Genomic DNA, 14,794 nt, shown 5'->3' with positions numbered 1-14,794 from the left:
GCGTGTATAAGCTCTAAAGGCTTTTGATGAATATATCCTTATTTTTTGAAAGATTTTCTTGATGCCTTTTCTTTTTTCACATGGTTCACATAATCTAGACAATAATTGAGAGTTGGCAATCCCTTTACCAAACCTTTGTAAGCTATCTTCTTCAATCTTCAATCAAGAGATACTTATGTGACCAACAAGTATTTTGTGCCAAAGGTCAACCTCTGACATAGGTGAGCTTCTCATATATGTAAATTCTTCTACCGTATCCAAAATAAACATCATTCCAACATTTTGACCTCTTGACCTTGAGTATGGGTTCATTATTACTTGCATTTTTTTCTCCACAATAATCTGTCTAACATACACCAAGTTCTTTGTAGTGCATGGAACATAAAGAACATTGCTTAAATGTTAAACTCCTCCATCAAGAATCTCCAAAGGTATACTCCCAATGTGAGTAGTAGGATGTGGTGTATTATCTCCAGTGGATACACTTGTCTTCTTAGTGACTTTTGGCTTTGATGCAAACAAGTCTTCTCTTCCAATCATGTGATTTATACATGTAGAATCTATGTACCATTTGTCATTTTCGAAAAAGACTCTATCATTGACTGATGATGCATAGTAAACAAGATTATTTTATCTCTCCTTCTATTGATACATAACTCCCTTGCTTCAAAGTGCCATTTCTAATGTCTCTTTGCTTTGAATAACAATCTCCAACCCAATGTCCCATCTTGCCACAATAGTTGCAAGAATTTTATCCTTTTTTGTAATTATAGCCTCCTTGATTTGAGGATTTTCTTCCACCTCGTCATCTTTGATTGTTCCTTTGACTCCCCCTATTTTTGTGTTCACACATTATTGAAAGTGTTTCCCACATGTCAGTAGTTCACTCATAATGCTCAATGTCTAGAATTATTACTTGACTCATTGTCTAAGTAATAATACTCATCACATTCTTCTCCTTTAATTACCATGATTTGACATCTATTTCATAATGTCTTTGTAGAATTTGTTGAGTCTCACAAACTTGATCATCTCGTTCTTCTTTTTCTCTCCTAATGCCTACTAGTAGTTCTAGAGGTATGTTTGGCATTGTGTTGTCTCTAGTGAGTATACCCCATAATCATAAGATTGTAGGAATATTTTCAAACTTGATCGTTGTTCTTTTTAAGCTTCTCAATGGTGTTAATTTGTATCTCTTCCATGATGACAAGGATAAAGTGCCAATGTAGAAGGTAAGTGAAGTAAAAGGTTAAAGAAGAAGTTTATAAGGTATGGATGAGAGGGGTGCGATGAGAAAAAAGCTCGAGAACCTACAACAAGTGGTTGAAAAATGTCTGACTCCCTTCTTTTTACTTTTCTTGCTTCAAAAAGTAGGATGAACTACTTTTGTTTTATTGTTAAAAACAATAGGTTGGATTTTAAAATTTTTTGTTTTAAAAAACCCTTGCACAGTTGCATCATGATCATGTGGAAGAGATCAGTTCTATGTGTGTAAGACAACTCCACATATATACACGCTTTAGAACCATGTGGGAATAGGTTACAAAATTGACACAGGTGTAAGCACCCAAGGGGGAGGACAAAAGACAAGTATCGAGCCCAGGTGAAGGGGTGCAAGGGTTTTACCCTTCACCACCTATCCAAAGAGGCAAACACACGCCGTGTGTTGAAGAGGAACCAAACAAAGTTTTTTGTTCTAGTTAACTACTAGCATGACCTGTCTCCAACAGGCAAGAGTATTCTGGCATGCATAAAAACACAGACTCATCCTCGGGGGAGAGTAGAGATAGGCCTTATATTTGAAGCCCATTTTGGGCCTCATGGTCCTCAACTTGGCAACCTATATATGAACACACCATGCTTGCTGTATATATCCATGCATATATATCCATGCAGGAGATCCTAAAGCACTTACTTTTCTTTGAATAAAGTACCAAACTTGGTATAAATATAAATCTATCATTCCAACACAATGTAGTGGTGACAATCTTAACACACGTGAGCAAAGCATTAAAACAATCTTCGAACAACTAGATTATCTCTCCTTGGAAGCCTATACTCCTCACCTCCATCTATCCAAAAAAAGAAGAAGATAAAAGCAAGATATAATTTTTAAAGAAAAAATGTTGAAAGATAAAACCTTACAAAACTCATTCGGTGGATCAATATTTGAGATGAATGACGTTTGAATAGGATTATAGATAGCAACTTGGAAAATTCTTTAATGTCCAGTGCCCATGCACCAAAAATCTAACTTATTAAGCTTTTCATAGTCTACAAACATTACATGTACATGCAGCTGATCCGCAATCTTAGATTGTAAATTCCAAGAAGCCTAAAGCTCTCGTTTGTAAGTGTCTCGACCATACAAACCTAGCAATAATCTAGGTTCAAAAAATTAAGATATTCCTTATTTTAAAAAATGTATCAATAATAATTTATATTTACAATTAAACATAAAAACTACATAAAAAGTAAGTTTTTATATCGTAATACACCTATGCTCTCTAATAGTTTGATCATTAGAGATGTTGTTGCTTGTGCTTCCTAAGATGGGGGGTCTATAGTTGAGCCATGAAGATTAAATAGATTATGGTAAACAATAACGACTATATTATAGCAAACATCGAGACAAATACCTTCAATATCTTATCCATTGCCATAAATAAATGAAAATGATCTCCTTGCCACATCTATCTTAAGCAATATACTCGTGATATACGACACTACACTTCACTAATCATTTATGTAAGATTTTGAGGTCAGTCTCTCTCTCTCTCTCTCTCTCTCTCTCTCTCTCTCTCTCTCTCTCTCTCTCTCTCTCTCTCTCTCTCTCTCTCTGGACATTAAGTATTTTGAATCAAGAAAGAAAAATAATAATGCTACTGTAAATGAAAGCAAGTCAAAAGCAAAACATTTGCTTATCCAACTGTTATAAAAACAAAGATGAACTCACCGCCGCAGCGCCCAAACGTGCTCGTTGAAGCTTTCGCCCCCCTGCTCGAGCTGCCTTCGCCGTTCCCTGCCTGCTCGCACCCCCCCTCGGTGCCCCTGTGCTTCTCGCGCCCCCCCTCCCCGCCCTCGTGACTTTGCCTCTCCCCGCCTGCTCGCACCCCCCCTCCGTGACCCTGTGCTTCTCGCGCCCCCCGCTCTCCCTTTCGCGCCCATCGCCCCCTGCCCGCCTGCCCCCGTCTCCTTTGCGCCCCCCGCTCCCCCCTTCCTCCCTGCGTCCCGCCCCCCTGCCTGCCCCCACCCTCCCCCCCTTTCGCATTTTCCCTGCCCCCCCCCCTTTCTTTCCCCACTGCCCCCCCTTTTTCTCTGTCTCTGCCTTCTGCCCCTCCCCCTCGGTTTTTTTGTGCCCCCCTCTGTCTTCCGCCCCTCCCCCTCTGTCTTCCACCCCTCCCCCTTTGTCTTCCACCCTTCCCCCTCTTCCCCTCCCCGCTTCGCTTTTTCGTGCAACTTGGTTCTTTGCAGGACCCTCCGTTTTTCACTTCACCCTCTCAACTCAGCTTCAAACTCTGATGGAGGTTGCTCTCCCGGCCCACCTCAGAGGGACTCTTCCTCCGCAGCCCCCTCGCCCGCCCCTGAGGATACCCCCATCAGGCTTTCTCTTTCGCCCAGAAGAGAAAGCGAGCCTCGCCGCGCAGAGGTGGAACGCCTCCAGATACCCCCATCAGGCTTTCTCTTTCGCCCAGAAGAGAAAGCGAGCCTCGCCGCGCAGAGGTGGAACGCCTCCAGGCACATTCCACCATCTACCGTATAGTTGGCACTCGCCCCAGCAGAGGGGAGATCCGGGATCTTCTCTAGGCCCGCCTTCTTGTAGATGTGGGCAAGATCCTGGACGTTCAGTTACCTGGGCCGTGAACACTACCAAATTGAGTTCGAGATAGCCCAGAGCATGGCCCAGGTCCTAGCCATGAGTCCCCTTGACATCAGGGGCACTCGGGCCTTCTTCAAACCTTGGCAGCATGGTTTCGACCCAGCAGAGCGGCGGCGGGCCGAGCAGGGAGAGTGCCTATTCCATGTCACAGTTTGCTTTCCTGGACTTCATCGCCGTGAGTACCTTCCGCTCCTTTCTAGGATAGGATCATTGGTGGGCTCGGTGCTTGAGACTGGCCCCACATCAACTTTAGTGGTGGCTAGTGCAGCTGGCCTGGCCTGCCTTCGGTCAGAGTTTTGGTTCCTAACATCTCCTCCCTTCCGAAGGTCATTCAGTTACCTAGGATAGGGGGGATGGATCAATCAGAGAGTGGAGTTTTTGGGGCTCCCGAACCAATGTTTTATATGCAGGAGGCAGGTCGGCCATCTGCCCTCGTAGGAGACCCCGACCTTCACCGCAGCAGAAGCAGACCCCCGATGGCCCGCGCCCACAGATGCGGCTCGGCAGGCAGCCTCTCCGGGACACCTGTTCAGCCCACAGAGACCTTGGATTGGCAGCCTGGACAGGGGCGCCATAGAGGGAGATAGCCACAGCAGCATGCCCAGAGACCGACGCAGCGCCATAGAGGGGCGCCATAGAGGGAGACAGCCACAACAGCATGCCCAGAGACCGACACAGCAACAGTCACAGCCTCGGCATCACTGGGTTCCAGTGAGGAACAGCTTTGCTCCCCTCCAGGAGGAGACCCCAGCGGAGACTGAGGATCAAGAGATGCCAGCACCCCCCCCTTCGCCCCCACCCCCCTCCCTCGTCCCCCCCTCCCGCCTCGCTTCCACCTTCGCCTCCTCCCGTTCCCGCTCCCGCTTTTTCAACGGCTCCTTCCCCACCCCCTTCTCCCCCCCTCCACTCGCCTCAGCTCCCCGGGAGGGAGGCACTGGCAGCATCCTGGCACTCACCTGCAGTCCAACGGGCACTGAGCAACCGACCTTGCTCGAGCACCGCAGAGGAGACCTACCATGCCGATTTGTGCTTCACGGATATCCTCTATCCATAGTCGGCTGAGTAGTCTCGACACACACTAGACAGCGCTCGGAGGCTTTTGACTCCTCCATGTTGAAATTTGAGCTAAATGATGAGCTATGGTGGATCATACACTAGAATCAACATCATTAACAAAGTGATTAAGAAATGATTAAGACGTAAATAGTGGGTAATTAGCAGATAGATTAATGTAGGCATGGATACTCAAAAACCAGCAAATTCTCATTAGGGCTATGCCTCAATTTATAGTGTTTACATCAAGCATCAAATCCCATTGATTTCTCCATGATTCACTCCCAGAATATCTCCACCTTTTGCCTGATTCTCTCCACCTCTTCTCTTTTCCCTGAATATCTCCCAGAATAACTCCACACTCCTAAATTCCCTCATGCTACCCATTATTCTCTCCCAGTAGATTCTCCTAACCTTTTCACAGGTTCTTTCACAATTACATCTCCTCTTTTACAGCCTCTATCCAAGAGCTTGTTCCCACACACACCCTATTCACTTGTATTTTCAACACCTCCCCTCAAGTGAATAATCCTAGCACACCTAGACCCTATACCAAGTTTGCCTCCCTTTACTTGGTAGTCCGCGACCAGTGTCTACTCCTCCCCTCAAGTTATCTCAGCACACCTGGACCCTATATCAAGTTTCTCTCTTACTTGATAGCCTGCGACCAGTGCCTCAGATCCCTAAACTCATAGTCCTTGACACTCTCTCTCTCTATGTGTCCAAGGCTTACTATAGTTGCCCGCGACCTTGACTAAAGTGCTCACACATACATCTCTCTACCACGTGGCCTACATCATCGGCGGTGGCTCAGAGGTGGTTTTACTTTATTGGGGCAGGTTACATTGGGTTGTGGGGTCTCTCTCTCTCTCTCTCAGAGATTTTCACATGGCTCCTCACTCTTTGGAGCCTCACATCTTCTCTTGTCTTCAGTCTTCTTGTCGTGGCAGCATCTGTCCACGCGTTCGTCTCTTCTTCCAGTCTTCTCGCGACAGCTTCTCTTCTTGTGGCAGCTTCTCTTCTCGTGTCCATGTCTTCTTTCAGCTTTTCTTCTTGGTGTGGATCCTCTTCTTGGGAAGAGATATTCTTCTTCTTTCATGGCTGGGGCCATGAGCTCGTCCGTCAGGTCTTTTTGCTCCATGTGAGCAACATGTTTCAATGTTTTGCTGACAGTTCCTTTGGGCTTTTTATGTTTATTTTGTATCATTATGCAATGCAAACCCAAATTTATGCAGGAGGTCTTACCTCTTGCCTTAATCTGGACAAGGGCAGTGTCTGTTCCCATTTTTACACTGATAAAATGTGCCCAATACATAATGCGTATAGCATTCATTCTCATGCACATTCCAAATGCAATTCTGGCTGTGAATAATCTTGAATTTGAGTGAGATTTACAGGCATTAACCAAGGGTTAAATGCAAAATGATGATTTTCACAATTTTATCAGCACAATTTTCCCAGAAATTACACTAAATTAAGGGTAACCAATTTGTACGGGATGGTTGGAGTATCAAACCAACTCCGATTTGAAATCTGAAGTTATAGGGATCTGTATCAGATACCTAATGGTTAATTTGAACCCTCAATTGCACCAAAGTACAGTGATTAGCACTGATTAATCACTGATTAGCAAATTAATGCTCTGGTTTGTGTGCAGAAAACAGAGTATGCGGGGAGCTCAGATCTGGTGCCTTCCACTTCAAATGAGCTCAAATGCTTTCAAAGGCATCAATAGCAATGAGTCTAGTAGAGGATTAAGCCAAGAAACACAAGATTTGACCAAATAATGAAAGCTTAATCTCTGTTTTACCAAAGTCACCTGCAGATTTGATGAAGAGCTTGGATCTCAATGTAGACTTGATGAAACTCAATTTTGACTTCACCAGCTTGTAAAGCATGCTTGATTACCCCTTGGGCTAAGAGGAATTAGAGAGCTTTGACCTGTGGAAGTTGCAATGTCACAAACATCTCAGAAAATAAGCGCCGGCGAAAATCGCGATTTCTCCTAATTCCTTTGGCGGTTTGCTGCGCCGTTTCGATGGGCTGGTAGCTAGGGATGTTGGCTAGCTTAAGCTAGAAGCTCATGACCTAATTTGAAGTGTGCTAAGTGCTAGAGACCCTCCACTGGCTGGGGGTGAAGGGGAAGAGTGAAAGCTTACTAAAAAATTGATTTTTTGCTAATTATTTTACTAATCCTAATTAATTCACTAATGGGCTCATAAATCTGGTTGATTCTAGGCATGGCTCTGATACCATGTTGAAATTTGAGCTAAATGATGAGCTATGGTGGATCATACACTAGAATCAACATCATTAACAAAGTGATTAAGAAATGATTAAGACGTAATTAGTGGGTAATTAGCAGATAGATTAATGTAGGCATGGATACTCAAAAACCAGCAAATTCTCATTAGGGCTATGCCTCAATTTATAGTGTTTACATCAAGCATCAAATCCCATTGATTTCTCCATGATTCACTCCCAGAATATCTCCACCTTTTGCCTGATTCTCTCCACCTCTTCTCTTTTCCCTGAATATCTCCCAGAATAACTCCACACTCCTAAATTCCCTCATGCTACCCATTATTCTCTCCCAGTAGATTCTCCTAACCTTTTCACAGGTTCTTTCACAATTACATCTCCTCTTTTACAGCCTCTATCCAAGAGCTTGTTCCCACACACACCCTATTCACTTGTATTTTCAACACTCCACACGCCTTTTTGGAGCGGAGGGCCCCCATGAGCCAGCACCCATGTGGTGATACCTCCGGCCCAAGGGGAGGAGGCACTTGATTCAGCGGTGGCCTTCTCCTTCCCTCTCTGCGGCACTAGCGACTGGGAGTGGACTCGATCTCGCTCTTAGTATCTTGAAGACTCAGCAGTTGAGTTTTCTCACCATGTGAGCGATTTCGAGATGAAAGACGTGATAGGCCGACTCTAGGAGTTGGCACATTTCTTTGTTACCAGGAGTGCGGATGCCTCCGGGAATCGACATTTGGTGGTTCACATAGTGGCAGACCTAGCACGAGACCCTGGCTATGTATGCATACATGAGGTTTCTCTCTCCGAGCGGGAGGCAGTCGCTATGGGACACAGCCCCATTAGCAGAGTCTCTTGCAGCACACCGGGTGGGCAGATTCGTAGCCGCTCGGATGGGGATTATTCTCCATCCAAGTCGCTTGCGAAGGCCCGCCGTATGGCTGAGACAGCCTCCACTTCAGTAGGTCATCCATGAGGATCATCTCATGGAATGTACAGGGCCTTGGCGGCGCACACTATGTACGTTATCGTGGTTGCTTGAGGTAGGAGCTTGAGAGATGCCTGGTTGAAGGCAGTATTGATATTCTGATGATGCAGGAGCACCATTTGAGTGAGCAGGATTCGGAGATATGGTTCGGTGATGCCTAGGAGATGGGACACATTTTGGTCTGCAGGTTTTGGCCCCTTGGGTGGGCAGGGAGGAGTATGTATGGTCATTGCGGATGTATGGCGCGGCAGGCCATTGTGGATCGCGGGGTCATTGTGCTTGGTAGAGCGTAGTATGTTATTCTGAGGATGCACGATGAGCACTTTGGTGTGCTCAATGTCTATGCGCCCAACCATGCTAGTGCCAGAGCAGAGTTCTAGACCCTTGTTACAGATGCATTGCCCGGGGGAGACTTCAACATGCTTGAGGACCCGGCCGATAGCATCAGCCAAGATATAAAGCTAGAGGAGTACCGCTTTCCCTTTCAAGAGGAAGACATACTCTCAGAAGAGTTATTTGGAACAGATTGTACAAACTATACGCTTGAGAAAGCACGTGAGGAATTCGATAATTCCCTTACAAGATTAAAACAGTCTCAAAACCTCAATTGGAGGAATGCTCTTCTCTCATGTGATAAGCCAGCATCACATCGGCACTTGCACCTTTAAGGGCTCAACCTAAGTTATACAAGGACATAACAAACTCCATAAAATAGGACTGTGAGGATTTACAAGTTTCCAAACAGACCTCATTAAGAATTGTCAAAGGGCCAAGTGTGCCAGTGTACACATTGGGTACTCTTGAAAAAGCTGAGACCAAAATAGAGGATGAAAGTGAATGGGAATATGAAACAGAAACACGATCTGAAGCTGAAACAATAGCCAAAACACCCATGGTTTCTTTGGAAGATTCTATCATGGTATGGTTGGATTTCCTTATAGGCAATGATGTTAAGCACAAACGCGCATTGATTAGCCCTCGAGCTATTCATAACATCGTGACAATAGACACTTGGGTGTCATTGGGACAACCTAAACTCATCCCTATAAGCAATAGTCTTGTAAGAGGAACCAATGGACAAAACATTGAAGTTCAAGGTTACTTTAGATACACTACTCAAACAATCGATGGCGATATGGAATTTACATTCCATGTTACCCTAGATTCCCTTGAGTATGATGTCGTCCTTGGTGGAACTTGGATAAGTAAATCATTATATTCACTAGATGAATCCATGTAAAGTCACCTTGAACACTCCTGCAGGCAATGTACAATTGCTGTTATGGGAGGAAGAAACCTTGCAAGAGCTGGAATTTCCAACATATCTTACTGAAAAGATCCTTGAGATTTTGGCGGGATTGGAAATTTTAAATAAAATCACCACAACTTTATCCAACACGAGAACACAATCTCATGACCCTCGAGCTATGGGATTTGTTAGGTCAACCAACACTCACGGCACATCCTGAAAAAAGAATAAACTTTACACAAGACTTGAACATGCCATGTTTCGGGTACTTTGAACATACAATGTATATTGATACTAACCCCCTCACTTGCAAGTTTTTTGTGGTAGAGTATGTATTAGAAGTAGATTTGATCTTGGGGTAGAAACAGACTATTGCTGCCCAAGCACCACTGTGCTTTGCTAGCGATAGAGTCATCACGATGGTCAAAGATAAAAAGTTGACAGTACCATACAGTAAGGAAGAGGATCCAACTTTAATGGATTTCTATGATGTTGAATGCAAAAGGATACAAGCCTCTTCCACAAAAGCCCCTCTACATAATGACGACCTACCATCTGCGTGTCAACGACCGACTCCGATAAAGAATCTACTCCTTCAACCCCATCCTCACCTATGAGGTTCGATGCCAAAACCTCACAATCAGCCAGCTATTCTTGAAGAAGTTCCCAGAGCCAAACCATCTATCTCTAACAAGGAAAGCAAAGGAAAGACCCCAGAGCCTATGCATCTTCATCGATAAACCTCACCAAAGGAGACAACCACATTCTCAAAGGCCTCGTCACATCGACAACCATTTTAAAAGAGACTATAACATCATCATCATCAATAATGCCTATGAGTCTCAAACTTGTAGCCTCAGCGCCATCCAAAGTCAAGGAGGGCCCCAAACCTTCCACACCAACCCAAAAGAAAACTCCACCAAGACTACCACAATCATGATATCTTAATAGTATCAAAATGTGGGTGGAGAAGCAGCTACTTATGGCTCAAGGCTACTATGAATGTGCCAATCAAATTTGGGTGCCTCGATAGTGAAAACCTCTTACTCAACGTAGCTCTCAAAGGCCAAGGAAAAAGAAAAGTACTCCATAACACTATCCACAAAATCCTATGCAAGTTCCTCAAAGAACTCCACCAATGCAACAAGTGTGGGTACCAAAAACACTGCTACTGCAAGCACAAGGGTACTACCAAAGAAATACCAAAGCTTGGGTCCCTAAGCACATCACAAAGTCCCCTAAGCTTGCACAAAGAAGAAAGCCTCAACACCAAGCACATCGGCCACCAAATTACAGTGTTTGTCAAAGGTGGGTGCATGTGCATGTACTTCAACAACAAGGATACTATGATGGTAATTCCATCATATGCTTGCCAAAATTGAACAATGTGAAGAAAACCTCACCACTGACTTCAACCCCAACAACTTCACCTAAAGTTCGACAAGAATGGAGGCACAAGCAACAGCAAGCAAATCACTCAACCACTCTCGTGCATTCAGCACCAACACAAGAGCTTGTCTGTTCAAGCAAACAATCAGCAGTCTTCCCTACTGCCTCGACATCATTTCAGCAACAACAAATTCAAGAATCAATATGGAGACTTAGGAGCACATTAAGAACAAAATAACAATGCTCTTGTCACCCCTCTAGATGTGAGAAATAAGTGCATAAGAAACGGTTGCTTGCAAGTCATGACCTAGATGACCCATTAAAAAAAAACCCTCCGGGTTAAAACCTACAACTTCACTAAATTAGGCCATCTCACGAAATAACCCTTCACGCAGCCAAAAATCCTGCAATCTCACGAGTTCAGGTTTCTCACAAAGTATAGTCTCACGGCTTAAGAACCTGCACGTGCACGATTTAAGCCTCACGGATTAAGCCATATCACACATTACCACATTCCCAACGATCTTCAATAGCCATTATAGATTTGTTAAGCTTATTGCTTACTATTCTTCTGGCTAAATTAATGTAGCAGCTGCTCCATGAGTACATATTCATACTCATGCACTGGAGAACATTTGCACCACACAGCCACCATCGACAACTTCCAGGTACATCTCTGGATGGGGGGGTCATGGTGGGTGAAAGCCTGGTCAATGGTACAACCCATCCCTTGGAATTTTCCTTCAAATTACAAACCTCACCAAACGACGCCACCATCTTCATAAATCAATGATCTTCAATTCTTAGTGAAGATATCTATATTTGTCTCGCAAGTTGACAAAATTCTTTCAATCCTCACCAACAAGTAGCTACTTCAAAACAGAGCAATTCAATAAGATTATATATGACTCAATTCTTGTACTTCATTTAAATTTGCTTCATAAGAGCAATTAAATATACATAAAAACATAAAAAGCACATGGGTAGAAGAAGACCAGAACAGGTCCTTCTCAACAACATTTGATAAGAATCTTGCCACACAAAGGGACATCATCAAAAGCCAATTACTTCAAAAGATGAATGTCGCTTCAATTAATCAAATGAGGAACTGAGAATCACCATCTCGTTCTGATGATTAAGTCTACGTTCCTCTGGATTCTTCCCTCTCTTCTCACCCATTATTAACATCTCTTAGTGTCCCCACTAACAAAAATCAAATGTAACCTTTTGTCGATGATTGCCAAAAACATATTGAGCAAAAAAAAAAGATTTTAAAAAAAGAGAAGAAAAAAAAATGAGCTCACACAAATATAAAAATGCAATCATTCGCAAAAAACCCAACCCCCTCTTTAGGAATTCCCAATACACCACTAACCTCTTCATTCATTAACTAGATTCTTTTCCATAGAACAATTTTTATCCGGGATTTACTTCATCTATCTTACCATAATAGAATTGAGTCTCATTTTAGGGATCCATCAGTCCAGCCTAACCCCATCCAGTCCCATGGGTTAGCCATCCACGCAACGAAGGGTGCTAGCAGTGGAAGTAGCACTTCTTGTGCAGGGCAGGGTCCTTCGCTCGGGGCCTCGCCCATGGATATCCGGACAAGAGACTAATCCCTCGGTTCTTCCAAAACCAAACCCGAAAAAACTTCCCTCACTCGAAAAGCACGGGCGATTCCTCCAAGATATTTTTACTCTAACGTAGTCAAGGTCATCACTAACCAAACTGATCCAGCCAAACCTGTAAAGACACTCGGTCAGATCAAGGAAGAAACTTGCACTTGGATCATAGAGACCAACACTTTTTTCCTTATTGAGAGGCACAGCCGTCAATTCTTTTCCATAGAACAATTTTTATCCGGGATTTACTTCATTTATCGTACCATAACAGAATTGAGTCTCATTTTAGGGATCCATCAGTCCAGCCTAACCCCATCCAGTCCCATGGGTTAGCCAACGGCCCAACCACTGTAGTGATGGGATCTAATTAGGAATTTGGTTAGGTTTTGTCCCATGTACCAGGGAAAAGAGTTCCTAGGCCCCCTAGCCGGATATTCATGCAAACTTAAAACTAGTCACACCACTTACACACCCAATATGAAATTGCCTTTTCACAGATTCAGCTGTCTTTAAAACAATCTTTTAATGAAACCATAGTGTCACTGATCATAATCCTCCAAAATATCCGGTTGAATCCTAGTTTCTAATCATTCCTTCATCGGTGTACCTATGGCATCATTGGCAACTAGAACGCTCACCACCTGTACACTTAGGGGCCTTTTCGATAGTCCCTAGCTCATAGTACCTGGCAATATATTCACTTATAAAAATCAAAATGGAATCTCCGTTGAAGATCAGCAAGATCAGCCAACAGATCCATATAAAAAGAGCCATGGACTCATCCATTGAGGACCAGCAAGGTCAATCAACCAGATCCATACTCGAATTCAGAAAACAACTCCTACTCCTTGTTCCAATATCTTCCACGATGCACGTGTGGGTATCTTCGGTGACCCACAGCCCGAGCACCGTATGGTCAGCACCCTCTAGGATCCTTCGCAGGTCACCTAGCGCTTCACTCATAGGCCGCTTCCTTGGTCCCTCATCCACCGTACCGGAAGCTCACCATCTAAATCAAACCGAGGCTGGTCAAGACCTCGGCCGACCTTGCTACGCGAGACGTCCTCCATTGACTCTCCATCAGCTGTTGCAACTTTGTCAGTTAGGTCTCCAACGACCTCATTCACAAGACGGTCAAAATGCTTTCCCAGCATTCTTGACATAAAACAATCATTTAAAAACAGGTCATAAATACAGTTTCTATAACGAACTTTCGTCTTTCCACATTGTTCCACATCATTCCACATTACTTAATCCACATCCATTCCATATGTATTCCCATTCTCATCCAATCACATCATTTTCCATCTCATCACATCTTTCCTCATTTATCCTCATCACATCTCATCCACTCGTATCTACCCATATCCACATCTCATCACATCACATTCATTCACATCTCATCAAATCACATTCATTCACATCTCATCCATGCATATCTACCCCGATCCACATCACATCCATTTCACCTCACATCTCTTTCATTCACATCTATCCCGATTCACATCCCATCACATCTCATCCATTCACATCACATCTCATTCATTCATATATCCCGATTCACATGACATCACATCCCATTCATTCACATCCCGATTCACATCACATCTCATTAACTCACATCTATCCATTTCACATCACATCACCTCCATCCATTCACATCCATCACATCACATTCATTCATATCCATCACATTCATTCTCATCACCATCCCATCACATACATTCTATCCACATTACATCACATCACATCTATTCACATCATATCTCATTCATCCCATCCACGTTACATCACATCCACATCATCTCTCATTCATACACATCTCATCTCATTCATCCACATCCATCCAATCGTTCACATGTACACATGTACGACTACCCACATCTATCCATACATTCATATCTATCACTTCACATCCACATATATTCATGTCACATCACATCACATTCTTTCACATACACATCCACATCCATTCTTTCACATACATCCACATCCATTCTTTCACATACACATTCACATCCATTCTTTCACATACATCCACATCCATTCTTTCACATACACATCCACATCCATTCTTCACATACACATCCACATCCATTCTTTCACATACATCCACACCCATTCTTTCACATACACATACACATCCATTCTTCACATACACATCCACATCCATTCTTCACATACACATTCACATCATACACATCCTATCGCATTCCATTTACATCCATTCACATCCATTCTCATCCCATTTACATCTTATCACATCCATTCACATCCTATCGCATCCCACTTACATCTTATCACATCCATTCACATCCTATCGCATCTCATTCATATTTTATCACATCCAT

The sequence above is a fragment of the Cibotium barometz genome, chromosome 58 (genome assembly GCF_041138505.1).
Source record: "Cibotium barometz isolate CiBa-2024 chromosome 58, ASM4113850v1, whole genome shotgun sequence".
NCBI lineage: Eukaryota > Viridiplantae > Streptophyta > Polypodiopsida > Cyatheales > Cibotiaceae > Cibotium > Cibotium barometz.
The sequence above is the reverse complement of the archived record's forward strand: the minus strand, read 5'-3'. Positions refer to the sequence as shown.